The sequence below is a fragment of the Bos indicus x Bos taurus genome, chromosome 10 (genome assembly GCF_003369695.1).
Source record: "Bos indicus x Bos taurus breed Angus x Brahman F1 hybrid chromosome 10, Bos_hybrid_MaternalHap_v2.0, whole genome shotgun sequence".
NCBI classification, from domain to species: domain Eukaryota; kingdom Metazoa; phylum Chordata; class Mammalia; order Artiodactyla; family Bovidae; genus Bos; species Bos indicus x Bos taurus.
This window is the reverse complement of record NC_040085.1, coordinates 32391911-32411732: the sequence shown is the minus strand read 5'-3', so window position 1 is coordinate 32411732 and position 19822 is coordinate 32391911.

The window sequence follows — 19822 nt, the reverse complement described above, 5'->3', positions numbered from 1 at the left end:
AAAGATGTGATTTTTCCAGTAATCATGTATGGATGTGAGAGTTGGACTATAAAGAAAGCTGAGCACCAAAGAATTGATGCTTTTGAACCGTGGTGTTGGAGAAGACTCTTGAGAGTCCCTTAGACTACAAGGAGATCCAACCAGTCCATCCTAAAGGAAATCAGTCCTGAACATTCACTGGAAGGACTGATACTGAAGTTGAAACTCCAATACTTTGGCCACCTGATGCAAAGAACTGACTTATTTGAAAAGACCTTGATACTGGGAAAGAGTGAAGGCAGGAAGAGAAGGGACAACAGAGGATGTGATGGTTGAATGTCATCACTGACTCCATGGATATGAGTTTGAGTAAGCTCTGGGAGTTGGTGATGGACAGGGAAGCCTGGCCTGCTACAGTCCATGGGGTCACAGTGAGTCAGACACAACAGAGCAACTGAACTGAATGGAACTGAAACTTTCAGATTTGAAGATGGGGTACATTTTTATCCCTTTGTGTGCATCTTCTTAAGAAGATGAAATAGCAGTGTGCTGGTTGGTCTTGTGGATCTCTCTCTTGCTTCAACAGTGTTTGGACAGAACAGACCCAAGGACAGCCCTTTGCTACAGCCTTAGACCACCCTCCAACTTTTTTTCCGGTTGCAAACTTCAGAATCAGCCACTTACATATCCTGGGTTAGGGGGACCAGCCAACACCATTTTTTGAATTTAATTCCTTATAACCAATCGACCATGAGCTCCCAGATTAATCAGAACTATTCCACCAAGATGGGGGTTGCTGTCAACATACATCTGCAGGCTTCCTACACCTACCTCTCTCCAGGCTTCTATTTCCACCTCGATGATAGGGCTCTGGAGTGAAGTGAAGTGAAAGTCGTGGACTCAGTCATGTCCAACTCTTTGTGACCCCCATGGACTCCTCTGTCCATGGAATTCTCCAGGGCAGAATATTGGAATAGGTAGCTGTTCTCTTCTCCAGGGGATCTTCCCAACCCAGGGAATGGGTCATTTTTCCAGCAAACTGGCCAAGGAGAGGCCCAAAAGCAAGGAGTGTCTCTTAAAATGCAAAACCAGTGTGGAGGCTACACCCTGTTCTAGGATTTGCAGAAGCTATTTCAAGATGAGTGGATTAAAACTCATGTGCAAAAGCCACCCATCTCATGGAGAAGAACCTGCCCCCGGCCTTTTTGGATCTGGTGCCCTAGGTGCCCAGACTCCCAGCTCTGACTTCCTGGAGAGTGGCTTCCTAGAGCAGCAGGTAAAATTCATCAGGAAGCTACGTGACCACCTGACCAACCTCTGCAGGCTAAGCTGGGTGAATATCTTCTCAAAAGTCTCACCCTCAAGCACAACTAGGAGCCTCTGAAGCCCAGTGGCCTTTGAGCAGCCCCTCTGGTGTCAAGGCTTCTGCCTGGAGCCTCTCTTTGCAGGCACTAGGGGGCTTCTCTTTAACCACGCTGGAGCCCTCTCCCAAGCCTTGGACCAAATGGAAACAATAAAGATTTCTGCTGGAAAAAAAAAAAAGAAGAAGAAGAAGAAATAGATGGAATACCTGAAATGTTTGAACATATTTAGAGGGAATAACTTTATAAGCACAAAGAAAACAAAACAAAAAAAGACAATTATTAACCTCAAGGAAAACAAAAGGTTGTGAAATCATGTCTACTGCATGGCTCATCTTTCAAAAACATGTACAAAGTCATAACAATACCGAATTTTGAACTAATCATAATTACTATAGAGCTCTATGGAGATGATGAGGGAAAAAAGTGCATGAAAGTATATGTACAAACTAGTGAGTCTGTGCTAAGGGTAGGGTATATTTTATTTTTATTTTATTTATTTATTTATTTATTTGCTGTATGATCATTTTGTTTTTTTAACCATTTATCATTTATTTATTTATTTTTACTTTACAATATTGTATTGGTTTTGCCATACATCAACATGAATCCACCACTGGTATACATGTGTTCCCCATCCTGAACCCCCCTCCCACCTCCCTGTCCGTACTATCCCTCTGGGTCATCCCAGTGCACCAGCCCCAAGCATCCTGTATCATGCATCAAACCTGGACTGGCAATTCATTTCTTATATGATATTATACGTGTTTCAATGCCATTCTCCCAAATTATCCCACCCTCTCCCTCTCCCACAAAGTTCAAAAGACTGTTCTATACATCTGTGTCTCTTTTGCTCTCTCACATACAGGGTTATCGTTACCATCTTTCTAAATTCCATATATATGCGTTAGTATACTGTATTGGTGTTTTTCTTTCTGGCTTACTTCACTCTGTATAATTGGCTTCAGTTTCATCCACCTCATTAGAACTGATTCAAATGCAGTCTTTTTAATGGCTGAGTAATACTCCATTGTGTATATGTACCACCACTTTCTTATCCATTCATCTGCTGATGGACATCTAGGTTGCTTCCATGTCCTGGCTATTATAAACAGTGCTGCGATGAACATTGGGGTACATGTGTCTCTTTCAATTCTGGTTTCCTCTGTGTGTATGCCCAGCAGTGGGATTGCTGGATCATAAGGCAGTTCTATTTCCAGTTTTTTAAGGAATCTCCACACTGTTCTCCATAGTGGCTGTACTAGTTTGCATTCCCATCAACAGTGTAAGAGGGTTCCCTTTTCTCCACACCCTCTCCAGCATTTATTGCTTGTAGACTTTTGGATCGCAGCCATTCTGACTGGCGTGAAATGGTACCTCATAGTGGTTTTGATTTGCATTTCTCTGATAATGAGTGATGTTGAGCATATTTTCATCTGTTTGTTAGCCATCTGTATGTCTTCCTTGAAGAAATGTCTATTTAGTTCTTTGGCCCATATTTTGATTGGGTCATTTATTTTTCTGGAATTGAGCTGCAGGAGTTGCTTGTATGTTTTTTATATTAGTTGTTTGTCAGTTGCTTCATTTGCTATTCTTTTCTCCCATTCTGAAGGCTGTCAACTCTCCAGAAAGCAGGAATAGAAGGAACATACCTCAACATAATAAAAGCTATATATGACAAACCCACAGCAAACATTATCCTCAGTGGTGAAAAATGGAAAGCATTTCCCCTAAAGTCAGGAACAAGACAAGGGTGTCCACTCTCACCACTACTATTCAACATAGTTTTGGAAGTTTTGGCCACAGCAATCAGAGCAGAAAAAGAAATAAAAGGAATCCAAATTGGAAAAGAAGAAGTAAAACTCTCACTGTTTGCAAATGACATGATCGTCTACATAGAAAACCCTAAAGACTCCACCAGAAAATTACTAGAGCTAATCAGTGAATATAGTAAAGTTGCAGGATATAAAATCAACACACAGAAATCCCTTGCATTCCTATACACTAATAATGAGAAAATAGAAAGAGAAATTAAGGAAGCAATTCCATTCCCCATTGCAACAAAAAGAATAAAATACTTGGGAATATATCTACCTAAAGAAACTAAAGACCTATATATAGAAATTATAAAACACTGGTGAAAGAAATCAAAGAGGATACTAATAGATGGAGAAATATACCATGTTCATGGATCTGAAGAATCAATATAGTGAAAATGAGTACTACCCAAACAATCTATAGATTCAATGCAATCCCTATCAAGCTACCAACGGTATTTTTCACAGAGCTAGAACAAATAATTTCACAATCTGTATGGAAATACAAAAAACCTCGAATAGCCAAAGCAATCTTGAGAAAGAAGAATGGAACTGGAGGAATCAACCTGCCTGACTTCAGGCTCTACTACAAAGCCACAGTCATCAAGACAGTATGGTACTGGCACAAAGACAGAAATATAGATCAATGGAACAAAATAGAAAGCCCAGAGATAAATCCACGCACCTGTGGACACCTTGTCTTTGACAAAAGAGGCAAGAATATACAACGGAGAAAAGACAATCTCTTTAACAAGTAGTGCTGGGAAAACTGGTCAACCACTTGTAAAAGAATGAAACTAGAACACTTTCTAACACCATACACAAAAATAAACTCAAAATGGATTAAAGATCTCAACGTAAGACCAGAAACTATAAAACTCCTAGAGGAGAACACAGGCAAAACACTCTCCGACATAAATCACAGCAGGATCCTCTATGACCCACCTCCCAGAATACTGGAAATAAAAGCAAAAATAAACAAATGGGATCTAATTAAAATTAAAAGCTTCTGCACAACAAAGGAAACTATAAGGGCAAGGTATATTTTAAAAGGCTAAATCCTTCATTTAAATAGCTATCATTTTTCACAAGAGGGTGTAAATAGATGATGCCTAAAACTGAAAAATGAAGTAATAATGTAAGCTTATTCAGATAAAATGATCAAAATAAAATGGTTAAAGTATTTTTTGCCTATGAAAGTGGTTGGAAAATAAAAAGATAGGGGAGTGTGCTCTTTTTTGATGCAAACCTTGATTCACTATTTGACTTTTTTTTAATACTAGAGGGCTTTTCTTCAATTAATTTACTTATTTTAATTGGAGAATAATTACTTTACAATACTGTGATGGTTTTTACCATACAACAACATGAATTGGCCATGGGTATACATGTGTCCCCTCATCCTGAACCCACCTCCCTCCCCACACTATGCCTCTGGGTTGTCCCAGAGCACTTTGGTTCCCTGCTTCATGCATCGAACTTGCCCTGGTCATCTATGACCATATGGTGATATACATATTTCAATGCTATGTCTGACTTTTAAACTATGTGATTAAAGACAAAAAAGAAACTAATAGAAAGGGGAAAGAAAAAAAGGAAGAAGGAATAGAGGAAAAGGGAGAAAGAAAGAGAAAGAAAGAAAGAGGCAGTTGCTCTCAAGGTGTCCATGATTTAATGGAAGACATGAAATAGCTCTTGATGAAAGTGAAAGTGGAGAGTGAAAAGGTTGGCTTAAAGCTCAACATTCAGAAAACGAAGATCATGGCATCTGGTCCCATCACTTCATGGGAAATAGATGGAGAAACAGTGGAAACAGTGTCAGACTTTATTTTGGGGGCTCCAAAATCACTGCAGATGGTGACTGCAGCCATGAAATTAAAAGACACTTACTCCTTGGAAGGAAAGTTATGTCAACGTAGACAGCATATTGAAAAGCAGAGACATTACTTTGCCAAAAAAAGTCCGCCTAGTCAAGGCTATGGTTTTTCCAGTGGTCATGTATGGATGTGAGAATTGGACTGTGAAGAAAGCTGAACGCCAAAGAATTGATGCTTTTGAACTGTGGTGTTGGAGAAGACTCTTGAGAGTCCCTTGGACTGCAAGGAGATCCAACCAGTCCATTCTAAAGGAGATCAGCCCTGGGTGTTCTTTGGAAGGAATGATGCTAAAGCTGAAACTCCAGTATTTTGGTCACTTTATGTGAAGAGTTGACTCATTGGAAAAGACTGTGATGCTGGGAGGGATTGGGGGCAGGAGAAAAAGGGGACAACAGAAGATGAGATGGCTGGATGGCATCACTGACTTGATGGATGTGAGTCTGAGTGAACTCTGGGAGTTGGTGATAGACAGGGAGGCCTGGCGTGCTGCAATTCATGGGGTCACAAAGAGTCGGACACAACTGAGTGACTGAACTAAACTGAACTAAGAGACTTGCACAAGATGTTTGGAGAGAATGTAAGAAGAGCTAATCATTCTTCTTGTGCAGAAAGAGGTGGTGAGAAACTGCACATTTTAGATCTGTTTTGGTTAGAACCTTAAATGTTTTAATTAGTCAGAGTAGGAGGGGAAAAGATATTCTAAACTAGCCAGGGAAAAATAACATTAGCAAAGGCATTGAAACATGAAAGTATTTTCAATTCTCAGAAACTCTGTGTCATTACTATGACTAGCCTGTGCTGTAAACCAAAGTCTGTTTCTCTTCTTGAGTATAAGTTCAAAGTGCACAAGAATTATATCTACAAAAAATATTTATTTCATAAATTAATAAATAGCAGGCTTACTTAAATCTACCAGAATTTTGTAAAGGCTTTAGAGAACAAAAGATAAACTTTTCCTACACAGCAACAATTTCAGGGGAACAAAAATAGCTTTCCAATGCCATGAATGCAAATTAAATGGACAAGTCATTCTGAAATAATGTTAATATAAGAACACAAGAAACTACACAAATAAACATAAGATATAATTGAAAGTGAGCTCTGAAATGGTACACTAAAGGTTTTATGCCATCTAAGAAATGCAGCAGAGTTTTACCACACTTTAGGTGACCTACCCTTAATGCTCTCTGATTCTTGTTTTTGTTTTTTAAATATCAGCACCATGCTGAGAAGAGACGCTGAGGAGGTTGATAAAAATACAAAATTTATTCAATAAGTAGTTTCCTCTTCTATTTTCTTCTGAGTATAAAGAAGTGTCATCAACACAAAGCTGTCAGAAGGCCAGATAATCCATCTGTTTTTTTTTTTTTAATTAAACAGACTGCACATTGCTTCATTTGAATTGGACACTCTCTAATCTTTCTAAAGTTTTTCTATCCATAGAACAGCTTATCTATTAAAAGAAATTCATGAATGATAGATACCTCATTTTTCACTTTTTTACCGAAATTAGACATACTGACTTGCCAATATATTTACTTTCTTAACCCATATTCAATCAAGAAAAACAATGAATAATGTTTTAATTTAACTAACTATGGGTATTTAAGTGCTTTTTTTATTTGAGCAGCAAGAACAAAGTTACAAAGTTATTGCTAAATAGCAAAAAATTCCTTTATTTTATTAACAATAAATCAGTCCCACAACAGCTGCCATGCTCATAGAGGAATTAATTACCCTTGTTCATTCATTTGTTTGTTCAACAAAGGTATATATTAATGTCAGGCACTCTACTTAACAACCGAAAAAAGATGAAATAACTTCCCTGCCTTCAAGGAGCTCAAAGTCCAAGAAGAAAGAAAATTAACACAGCTTGACAGGTGCCAGGGCAGATTTCAGTCATGTCAGGTGGAAAAAAAAGAAAGAGCTGTCTTAACAGAGGAGGAAATGGTGGCAATTTAGACTGAGAAAGATGCATGAATCTTTGACAACTAAAAGGCAATAGAAACCAAAAGATGAAAGAAAAGGCTGGAAAACTAGATAAGATTTATGTAAAAAACCTTGTATGTCATGCTGGAATTTGGATTTTACCCTAAACTTGAAGGATCATAAGAAAACCTGTGACCTCAAATTTCTAATTTAGAAAAAAAATACCTTTGCAGTGATATGGAAGATAAAATTGAAGGCAGAAGAACTTTCCATACAGTCTAAAAACAGTAGCTCCTAAAACAGTAGAGAGTTTAATATTATCATTAAATACAAAAAGGGGACTATTTCGCATAAGCTCACTATCTACAGAGGTTCAAAATAATCTTCCTTGAAATACAAATAATTTGCCATATAAACTTAATAACCCCAGCTCTCTAAAGATTGAAAACTTAGTCTGAAAATTATCAACAATTAAAATCTAACAAATTTTAATGTGACCAAAAAAAACCTAAAGTTCCCTTTAGCTTGACCCAAAACTTAGATTCCTTCCTGAACTTAGGCCCCTGGCCAAGTTAAATACTCTTAAGAGTACTGTAAGATACTTGAATTTTTTTTTCCTCTGCCCCTTTGAGCTATCTTCTCCCAGCCTCTTGCCAGTTTTATAACCCAGGAATGTCTTTCTCAATGATCTGAGAACCACTTGAAATACAATCATTGAGAAAGATAGTACATCTATCTCCTAGACTCTAAGGGAAGGTAGCCTAATTTCAAAAAGTGCCAATTAGTAAACAAAAATGGCCTAATCATAGTGATCAACTTCTACTCAATTGTCCCCCAGGACTTTTCCACTAGTTCACCGTTAAAGCATAAAAAACTCTCCTGTTTTTTCTTTCAATTAAAATGACTCAGTATCTCTCCCAGATTGTTCTGCCGAGAACATTATTCATTTCTTTGTTTTGTTGTTCAGTCACTAAGTCATGTTTAACTCTGCAATCCCATGGACTATAGCAGGCCAGTCTCCTCCGTCCTCCACTATCTCCTGTGCATACATGCTTTGCATGTTAAGTCCCTTCCATCACATCTGACCCTTTGTAACCCCATGGACTATAGCCCTCTAGACTCCTCCATCCATGGAATTTATCAGGCAACAATATTCGAGTGGGTTGCCATTTCCTTCTCCAGGGGATCTTCCTGACCCAGGGATTGAACCCGCATCTCCTACATTGACAGGCAGGTTCTTTACCACTAGTGCCGCCTGGGAAGCCCACTATCTCCCGGAGTTTGCTCAAATTCATGTCCATTGAGTCAGTGATGCTATATAGCCATCTCATCCTCTGTTGCCCCCTTCTCCTTTTGACTTCGATCTTAAGTAGCATCAGGGTTTTTTCCAATGAGTCAGCTTTTCACATGAGATAGCCAAAGTATTGGAGCTTCAGCATCAGTCCTTCCAATGAATTATTCAGGGTTGATTTCCTTTAGGATTGGCTGGTTTGATCTCCTTGCAGTCCAAAGGACTCTCAAAAACCTTCTTTAGCACTACAATTCAAAAGCATCAACTCTTCAGTACTCAGCCTTCTTTAGGGCCCAACTTTCACATCTGTACATGACTACTGGAAAAACCATAGCTTTGATTATATGGACCTTGGTTGGCAGTGATGTTTCTGCTTTTTAATATGCTGCCTAGGTTTATCATAGTTTTTCTTTCAAGGAAAAAGTGTCTTTTAATCTCATGGCTGCAGTCACCATCCCCAGTAATTGTGGAGCCCCCCAAAATAAAATCTGTCACTGCTTCTACTTTTTCCCCTTCTATTTGCCATGAAGTGATGGGACTGGATGCTATGATCTTAGTTTTTTGAATATTGAGTTTTAAGCCAACTTTTTCACTTTGTTTACCCTCCCTGAGAACCGTTTAAGGTATCTGTCCTGAAACCTGCTAATTTATAGTCTATCAGTCTTACATTACATGCAGATAGTAATTAACTGGGAATAAAAGAATGAGAAGTGTGACACAAAGTAGCAAAATGAATGCTTCACTAATGGTAGCCCAGAACCGTCCCCTTGACCTGCATCTTGTAGGGAGGCAGAGAGTTTTTTGCTGTTGTGTTTTAAAAGCTGGAACTGAATCGTGCCATATTTCCCATTGCTGCTGAAACCACCCATAGAAGACCCGCTGGCTATATGCATTGTCACATATCTTAATGTCAGTCCTTTGCTTTACATGACATAAAATAAGTTGGTGGTTTTGTTTTAGTGTGATAGAGATTTGGGGTTTTTTAATTTATTTTTTTATTGAAGGATAATTGCTTTACAAAATTTTGCTGTTTTCTGTCCAGCCTCAACACGAACCAGCCATAGGTATACATATATCCCCACCTAATGGCAGAAAGTGAAAGGAAACTAAAGAGCCTCTTGATGAAGGTGAAAGATGAAAGTGAAAAAGCTGGCTTAAAACTCAATATTCAAAAAACTAAGATCATGGCATCCAGTCCCAACACTTAATGGCAAATAGAAGGGGGAAAAGTGGAAGCAGTGACAGATTTTATTTTCTTGGGCTCCAAAATCACTGTGGATGGTGACTGCAATCATGAAATTAACAGATGCTTGCTCCTTGGAAGGAAAATTATAACAAACCTAGACAGTATATTAAAAATCAGAAACATCACTTTGCCAACAAAGGTCCATATAGTCAAAGCTATGGTTTTTTCAGTAGTCATGTATGAATGTGAGAGTTGGACCCTAAAGAAGGCTGAGTACCAAAGAACTGATGCTTTTGAATTGTGGTGCTGGAGAAGACTCTCGAGAGACCCCTGGACTGCAAGGACATCAAACCAGTCAATTCTAAAGGAAATCAACCCTGAATATTCTTTGGAAGGACTGATGCTGAAGCTGAAGCTCCAATCCTTTGGCCACCTGATTGGAAGAGCTGATTCATGGAAAAGACCCTGATTCTGGGGAAAATCAAAGGCAAAAGTAGAAGGGGGCAACAATGAGATGGTTAGCATCACCGACTCAATGGACATGAATTTGAGCAAACTCAGGGAGATGGTAAAGGTCAGGGTATCCTAGCTTGCTGCAGTTCACAGAATTGGACACAACTTAGCAACTGAACTGGAGAAGGCAATGGCAACCCACTCCAGTACTCTTGCCTGGAAAATCCCATGGACGGAGGAGCCTGGTAGGCTGCATTTCATGTGGTTGCTAAGAGTCGGACATGACTGAGCAACTTCACTTTCACGTTTCACACTTATGCATTGGAGAAGGAAATGGCAACCCACTCCAGTGTTCTTGCCTAGAGAATCCCAGGGATGGGGGAGCCTGGTGGGCTGCCATCTATGGGGTTGCACAGAGTTGGACACGACTGAAGTGACTTAGTAGCAGCAGTAGAGACTAAACAACAAGCCCCTACTAAATTAACAACTCCTTGAGGATAAGGAGCATATACATTGTGCTCTTTATACCATATGTAATGTTAATGAGTAAATGTGTGTTGAATGAAGTAATGAATAATTTTGAAAACAATCCGGCCTTCCTTTCAACCCAGGGCACTGATGAGACTCCTGAACTTCCAAAACAGAATGTTAACTATGTCTGTCACCTTCTTATCTGTTTTCATGCTGTGTGGTCCTGCCTTCAATCTTTAATAGAAAGCACATTCAAGACAAAAAGCCCTAGGAGCAAGCAATCTACCTTTTCCTTTACATGCCCTAAACTATAAAAAAAAAAAAAAAAAATCTAAGAGGAAAACAGTTTCATATTACTATAAAACTGAAAAGAGAACTCAAGTTGAACCTTCAAAAATCTACATATGTGGACCATACTGCTTTAGTCCTTCAAGGATTTGCCTGAGGCCACTCATATCTGAAAACTCCAGGAGCACTAGGCACTTAGAATTCCACCGTGTGAAAGGCACACTCCCTCTCTGCACTCTCCTCCCACACACTTTATAGTTTATTTGAATAGCAACCTGTGGAGTTATAGAAAGCGGTGTCCTAGAATCACTCCTATTGAGTTACTCTTTGTGTTAACCCTCTGGCTTTTATGAAAAAGCAGGAAACAAACACAAGAAATTCACTCTTGCATTTTCAGTAAACATATTGTTAAGACTACTGTCTTCTGCAATAAGCAGCATCCTCTACATGAAGTCCCACAAAGAAGTGTGTTTAATTTGGTGTATGCACAAATCCAAAGCTATCAATAATTCATTCAAAGAAAAGCAGTAAACAGAAAACTGTAAATTCTAAAGTACTAATGAGTGCCCACTCACTATGTACCAAAGGAGGAAGAATCTTGCTCTGAATTGAATTTATATCAATAATCCAAAGTAATCTTTGGGTTATAGTAGGTATAGGTGTCTTTGAGGAGTGTCTAACTTCCTTAATGCCAGGGACATGAAATAGAGCCCAAATATTTAACTTACTTAGGAAGAAGTACTCTCCCCACCTATACCTCATTGCCTTCTTTCCACTTAGAAATCCAAGTTGGAACTGCACTAAGCCTGAGGGGAAAAAGAGCATACTCTGATCTGCATATTAGAGGAAAAAGAAGTCCTCCAGAACTAAACTAATTCATCAGCACTAGGGACACCATTAGATTTTTTTTTTTAAGTTTTTATCTTTCTCCTTTTGTAATTTATTTATTTTTATTTTTGACTATGCTGAGTCCTCATTGCTGTGAGGGCTTTCTCTAGTTGTGGCAAGTGGGGGATACTCTTCGTTGCAGTGTACAGGCTTCTCGTTGCAGTGGCTTCTCATTGTGGAGCACAGGCTCTAGGGCACTGGGGCTTCAGCAGTTGTGGTACATAGGCTCAGTAGATGCAGCTCAAGGGCTTTGTAGTATAGGCTCAGTAGTTTTGGTGCATGGGCTTAGTTGCATGGCACAGCAAAAAAAAAAATTAGAATCATCATAATTTGTTAGTTGTAGAGATGATGGAGGTAAGAGAAAGGGAAAGGGGTGATAATGGTACTGACCTTTCTAAATTCACCAACTGGTGGATAATGGTGCCATGCACAGAGATTAGAAAAATAATGGGCTGGAAAGTTGGAAGGAAGATCTTGAACTGTATAGTGGGACATCCCTGGTGACTCAGTGGTTAAAAAACCTGCCTGCCAATGCAGGAGATGTGAGTTCTATCCCTCTGTCAGGAAGCTCCCCTGGAGGAGGAAATGGTAACCCACTCCAATATTCTTGCCTGGAGAATCCCATGGACAGAGGAGCACGGCAGGCTACAGTTCATAGGGTCACAGAAGAATGGGACACAACTTAGTGACTAAACAACAACTATAGAATAAAAAAATAGAGATAATGTTGTTGTTGGGTTTGAGTTAAAAGAGCACTGTAGCCTTGAAATAAAGGTTTGAGAGTTAGCAATGTATAGGTAATTCTTAAAGCTATGACAGTGCTGAATAGCAACCCAGAGAATGTGTAGAATGAGAAAAGATGTATCACGAATCTTTGAGGATTATCTAAAAAAAATGATAACAATTGGTTAAAGGAGACAGAGAAGGAGCAAGACAGAGAAACTGGATAAAAAATGAGAGAGTGATGTATCAGAGCAATGGGGAAGAGAGATTTTTCAGAAAGGAGTGAGTGTGACAATGGATCAACAATGTCAAATGTTACTGATAGGTCAAGCAAAAATAAAAAGAACTGAAAAGTGTCCATTGGATTCAGCAACAAGGAAGTCAGGACCTTGACAAGAGTAGTTTTATGAAATGAAAGTATGCTATCTGGCAAGAGACTGAGAAGTGAATGAAAGTATGAGAAGTGAATTCAAGTGAAGGAACAGCAGCAGGAAATGTAGACAAGAGTTTTTCAAGAGTTTCAAATATAAAGAGGAAAAACAGGAGAAAAAAGTCAAGATCAGAAGAAGTTGTACATTACAGAGAGATTTTGTTGGATATGATTGTTTGGGTAGTTTTTTGTTGTTTGTTTAAATTGGGAGAAAATTGAATGTGTTTGAATGCTTATGGAAAGGTATTGTGGCCAACCACCAAGATGATCCAAATAATCCCCGCCTCCTGATATTCATGTAATGTCTTACACATACACACTGAATAGTACAGAATGTGCAAAAAGTGGCTGTCTGAAGAGTGTGGAAATAATGGTGTGCAACTCCTGTAACTAAATGAGAAAAAACATGGTGACTTTGCCTTGCTCTCTTGAATCTCTAGCTCTGGAGTAGGCCATATATCATGTTTTGAGGACTCTCAAGCAGCCGTATGCAGAGGTCCATGTGGCAAGGAACACTCATCCTTCTTACAACTAGCAAGGAACTGACACCTCCAGCCAATAGTCATGTATATAAGCCATCTTAGAATAGATTTTCCAGTCCACTAAACTTTCAGATGAGGCCAACATCTTTATTGCAATCACATGAGAGATTCTGAGCCAAAAGTCATAAAGTTTAGCCACTCCCAGATTCCTGACCCACAATAGCGATGTGATAATAACTGTACATAGTAGGATTTCCCTGGTAGTCCAGTGACTAAGACTTCACACTCCCAATGCCGGGGACCTGATCTCACAACTAAGGGACCTGATCCTGCAACTAAGAGTTCACAAGCTGGAACTAAAAAGATCCCGCATGCTGCAGTGAAGACCAGGTACAACCAAATAAATAAATAAAAATAAATATTTTTAAAAAAGAAGCCATGTCCTGCTGTGTCTGCTGCACATGGTAATGAGTTGCTCTAGGACCTTGCTTCAGACATAGATCAAGCCCTGAGCATTTGGAGTGGAGGCAACTGACTCCAAGACCCTGGACTACCAGAGAACTAACTCTCAGTTCAGTTGAGTCACTCAGTCGTGTCCGACTTTTTGTGACCCCATGAATCACAGCACACCAGGCCTCCCTGTCCATCACCAACTCCCAGAGTTCACCCAGACTCACGTCCATCGAGTCAGTGATGCCATCCAGCCATCTCATCCTCTGCCGTCCCCTTCTCCTCCTGCCCCCAATCCCTCCCAGCATCAGAGTCTTTTCCAATGAGTCAACTCTTCGCATGAGGTGGCCAAAGTGCTGGAGTTTCAGCTTTAGCATCATTCCTTCCAAAGAAATCCCAGGGCTGATCTCCTTCAGAATGGACTGGTTGGATCTCCTTGCAGTCCAAGGGACTCTCAAGAGTCTTCTCCAACACCACAGCTCAAAAGCATCAATTCTTCAGCACTCAGCCTTCTTCACAGTCCAACTCTCACATCCATACATGACCACAGGAAAAACCATAACCTTGACTAGACGAACCTTTGTTGGCAAAGTAATGTCTCTGCTTTTGAATATGCTATCTAGGTTGGTCATAACTGTCCTTCCAAAGAGTAAGCGTCTTTTAATTTCATGGCTGCAGTCACCATCTGCAGTGATTTTGGAGCCCAAAAAAATAAAGTCTGACACTGTTTCCCCATCTATTTCCCATGAAGGGATGGGTCCGGATGCCATGATCTTCATTTTCTGAATGTTGAGCTTTAAGCCAACTTTTTCACTCTCCTCTTTCACTTTCATCAAGAGGCTTTTGAGTTCCTCTTCACTTTCTGCCATAAGGGTGGTGTCATCTTCATATCTGAGGTTATTGATATTTCCCCCATCAATCCTGATTCCAGCTTGTGCTTCTTCCAGTCCAGCATTTCTCATGATGTATTATGCATATAAGTTAAATAAGCAGGGTGACAATATACAGCCTTGACGTACTCCTTTTCCTATTTGGAACCAGTCTGTTGTTCCATGTCCAGTTCTAACTGTTGCTTCCTGACCTGCATACAAATTTCTCAAGAGGCAGATCAGGTGGTCTGGTATTCCCATCTCTTTCAGAATTTTCCAGTTTACTGTAATCCACACTGTCAAAGGCTTTGGCATAGTCAATAAAGCAGAAATAGATGTTTTTCTGGAACTCTCTTGCTTTTTCGATGATCCAGCGAATGTTGGCAATTTGATCTCTGGTTCCTCTGCCTTTTCTAAAACCAGCTTGAACATCAAGAAGTTCACAGTTCATGTACACCCTCTTCCAACAACACAAGAGAAGACTCTATACATGGACATCACCAGATGGTCAACACCGAAATCAGATTGATTATATTCTTTGCAGCCAAAGATGGAGAAGCTCTATACAGCCAGCAAAAACAAGACCAGGAGCTGACTGTGGCTCAGACCATGAACTCCTTATTGCCAAATTCAGACTGAAATTGAAGAAAGTAGGGAAAACCACTAGACCATTCAGGTATGACCTAAATCAAATCCCTTATGATTATACAGTGGAAGTGAGAAATAGATTTAAGGGACTAGATCTGATAGATAGAGTGTCTGATGAACTATGGAATGAGGTTCGTGACATTGTACAGGAGACAGGGATCAAGACCATCCCCATGGAAAAGAAATGCAAAAAAGCAAAATGGCTGTCTGGGTAGGCCTTACAAATAGCTGTGAAAAGAAGAGAAGCGAAAAGCAAAGGAGAAAAGGAAAGCTATAAGCATCTGAATGCAGAGTTCCAAAGAATAGCAAGAAGAGATAAGAAAGCCTTCTTCAGCAATCAGTACAAAGAAATAGAGGAAAACAACAGAATGGGAAAGACTAGAGATCTCTTCAAGAAGGGTAGAGATACCAAGGGAACATTTCATGCAAAGATGGGCATATAAAAGGACAGAAATGGTATGGACCTAACAGAAGCAGAAGATATTAAGAAGAGGTGGCAAGAATACACAGAAGAACTGTACAAAAAAGATCTTCACGACCCAGATAATCACGATGGTGTGATCACTGACCTAGAGCCAGACATCCTGGAATGTGAAGTCAAGTGGGCCTTAGAAAGCATCACTACGAACAAAGCTAATGGAGGTGATGAAATTCCAGTGGAGCTATTTCAAATCCTAAAAGATGATGCTGTGAAAGTGCTGCACTCAATATGCCAGGAAATTTGGAAAACTCAGCAGTGGCCACAGGACCGGAAAAGGTCAGTTTTCATTCCAATCCCAAAGAACTAACCCTAGGGAGCATCAAATAGTGAGAAACTCACACAGAGGAAACCACTTGAATACAAGACCCGGCATCACCCAAACACTAGTAGCACCCTGTGCAAGACGCCTCATCTAAACAACAAACAAAACAAAAATACAAACCAAATCATCAGCAGACAGGATTACCACCTCACTCAGCCTTGACCATCAGAGGAAAAACAAACAAACAAAAACTCAGCACAAATCTCACTCTATAGGAAGCTTACACAAACCACTGGACCAACCTTAGAAAGGCAGAAACCATAAGGAAGAAATAATTCAACCTTCTTCAAGGAAAGAATTCAACCTTTTTCAAGGAAAGAATTCAACTTTCCGTGAAGGCTGAGAAAAGGAGACCTCAAACACAATAAGTTTAAAAAAAAAAGTAATGAAAAGGCAGAGAAATACTGCACAAATGAAGGAACAAACTAGAAACACAAAAGTCAAAATAAATGAAGAGGAAATAGGCAAACTACCTGAAAAAGAATTCAGGATAATGATAGTAAAGATGATCAAAAACCTTGAAAACAAAATGGAGAAAATTCAAGAATCAATTAACAAAGACCTGGCATGCTGCGATTCATGGGGTCGCAAAGAGTCGGACACGACTGAGCAACTGACCTGAATTGAGAAGAATTAAAGAATAAATGTACATTACCAAAATTAAAAATACTCTAGAAGGAATCAATAGCAGAATATCCGAAGCAGAACGAGTCAGTGAGCTGGAAGATAAAATGGTGGAAATAACTTCTGAAGAGCAGAATAAAGTAAAAAGAATGAAAAGAACTGAGGATAGTTTCAGAGACCTCTGGAACAATATCAAATGCACCAACATTCGAATTATAGCAGTCCCAGAAGAAGAAGAGAAAAAGAAAGGGAATGAGAAAATTTGTGAAGAGATTATAGTTGAAAGTTTCCCCAACATGGAAAGGAAATAGTCAATCAAGTCCAAGAGCCACAAAGAGTCCCATACAGGGTAAATCCAAGGAGAAACATGCCAAGACACATACTAATGAAACTAACAAAGACTAAATACAAAGAAAGAATATTAAAAGCAGCAAGGGAGAAGCAACAAGTAACATATGAGGGAAACCCTGTATACTTAACAGCTGATCTTTCAACAGAAACTCTGCAGGCCAGAAGGGAATGGCAGGATATATTTAAAGTACTGAAAGGGAAAAATCTACAACCAAGATTACTCTACCCAGCAAGGATCTCATTCAAAATTGATGGAGAAATAAAAAGCTTTTCAGACAAGCAAAAGTTAAGAGCATTCAGTACCACCAAACCAGCTTTACAACAAATGTTAAAGGGACTTATATAGTCAAGAAATACTAGAGAAGAAAAAAGATCTACAAAGTCAACCCCAAACAATTAAGAAAATGGCAATAGGAACATATATATCAATAATTACTTTAAATGTAAATGGATTAAATGCTCCAACCAAAAGACACAGAGTGGCTGAATGGATACAAAAAATAAATATTAAAAAAAAAAATAATAAAGTTCTAAAAAAATGTATGTTGTTTTAAGCTGGTAAACTGTTACAACAATAGAAAACTAATACAGAACCAATACAGAAGGTTATAGTATTAAACAGGAGCGGCTTAAAATATAAAAGAGGAGAGCATTGATATGCAAGATGTCTGAAGAGGCAGAAGTGTTTCCTAAGGAAATGATCAGCTTCATATAGGAGAAAGGATGCCTCTTTCATGTCACAGGAAGGAAATAAAAGGATGGCTATATAAGATCAAGCTCTTGGTCAGTGACAGGAAATGAGAAAGCATGCCTCTGGTGTTCTCAGTTTTCTCTGATAAGAAAATGAGGTTATCTGTTAAGAGTGATAAAGGCTGTAGAGAAGTTTAAAGTTTGAAAAGGATAAGGAAATTTTATGTAGCTTCTGTGGAGAATAGGAAAGAGGTGACTAGGGAAATATAGAAGGATTTCTCAATAGTACTGAGAGCCCAGTTGATGTCAAAGATCACAAATTATTTCATGTAACCAACCTGTGAATTTTCTCCAAAATAAGGTGAGCTACAGAAGTACCTGTTGGCAAAGTCTCACAAAGTAACTTTGGATCACACTTCAGATTAAGATAAAGTTGCCTGTATTATGGTCTAATCACAGCTTGATGATTAAAAATGGCAGGTGTGATTAAAGAGAAGCATGGTGCTTTACATCTGAAAGACATGGGAAAACTGTATGGCTAAGGAAATTCAGATGAATCCTCCAACCATTACTGTACAGAGATATGGATATTTAAGTTGCTTTTTTAAAAGATCAATCAATCTGAAGTAGAGAAATTATTAGAAATATCTTCTGAGCATTATTAATGATTTATTATTTCTCACTTTTCCATATAAATACCTTTTCCTTCTCTCCCAGTCTTCTCTATTCCTTTAATATGCAATTATTAATAGAGTCTAAGGGATCTATCTAAAATATAAGCCAAAATTACCTCTCTTTAAGCCTATATGTAATAAACTGTATTCTTCAGAATTGGCCCATCAGATACATTTTACTCCTTGAACACAATATATATATATATATAAACTTTATGTAACAAATAATTTGAGAAGTAATAGCTATGTAAATATTTGCTAAATAATTGCTATAATTACAAAGTAAACTTTTTTCCCTAAAATAAATACCCATCATTGGAATTCAAATAGCAGAGTTGTAGTACACAAAACAACTACAATCTAACTAGTTTAGTTTGCCTCTTTATATACATTTTAAAATTCCAAGATAAACCAGGCTTAGAAAGATTTCTACAATCCCACCATGCATTAGCCAAACAATAAACAATGATACCCTAAATATGAATACAGCTCTGTATTAATCATATTCATTAAAGGGTAAAATATTTCATACAATAAAAGTTTTTAGGCCCCAAAGTATGAAATGCAATATTTTTCAGCAATGACTATTTTTAAAGAGGCATATTTCTGAAAATCCCTTGGGCTTTATTTCAATAAACAATAACACAAACTAATGCAAACAGATACACTGCCAAGTCATTATTCCCATACTTATTAAGGCAAATAGGCAGCACCACAGACTAACCTGAAGCACTATAAATAATGAGACTGTTAAACTGAATCTAATGAATGATTCATGAAACCTAATTCTTCCAGTTTCTTTGGCAGTTCTCTCACAGCCAGCTGAAACAATGCAGAATGATTACAAAGATGTATCATCTGTACTGTTGGAGTATATGCCTTATCTATTAAGCCAGCTCATTTATTTAAAAAACCATCATCATCTCATGGCTATTTTGCATTCTAAGTGCTTGTTTTTGTAGGATAATGTGATGCAAATACAACTTCTGGAGTATAAAAATAAGATTATGTCCAGAGGATATCTGCTTCACATTTGAGACCTGATTTAGGGGTGAAGTGGAGCACCCAGAGTAAAAATGGCACAGACTATGACTCTCTGAGGCATCATATTACACTCCTGGTCCAGCATTTTACCAACATGAAGGAATATAGTTTCATCAAAGGGATCCTGGAGTTAAGTGAGCTGAAACACTGGTTCTGTATCTGAATTTGCCATGACCTGACTTGACCTTAGTCATGTAACAAAACTTCAGATGTCTAGAGAGAGTTGGACTATAAGGAAAGCTAAGCCCAGAAGAATAGATGCTTTTGAACTGTGGTGTTGGAGAAGCCTCTTGAGAGTCTCTTAGACTGCAAGGAGATCCAAGCAGTCAATCCTAAAGGAAATCAGTCCTGAATATTCATTGGAAGGACTGATGCTGAAGCTGAACTCCAATACTTTGGCCACCTGATGCAAAAAGCTGACTCATTTGAAAAGACCCTGATGCTGGGAAAGATTGAAGGCAAGATGAGGAGAAGGGGATGACAGAGGACGATAT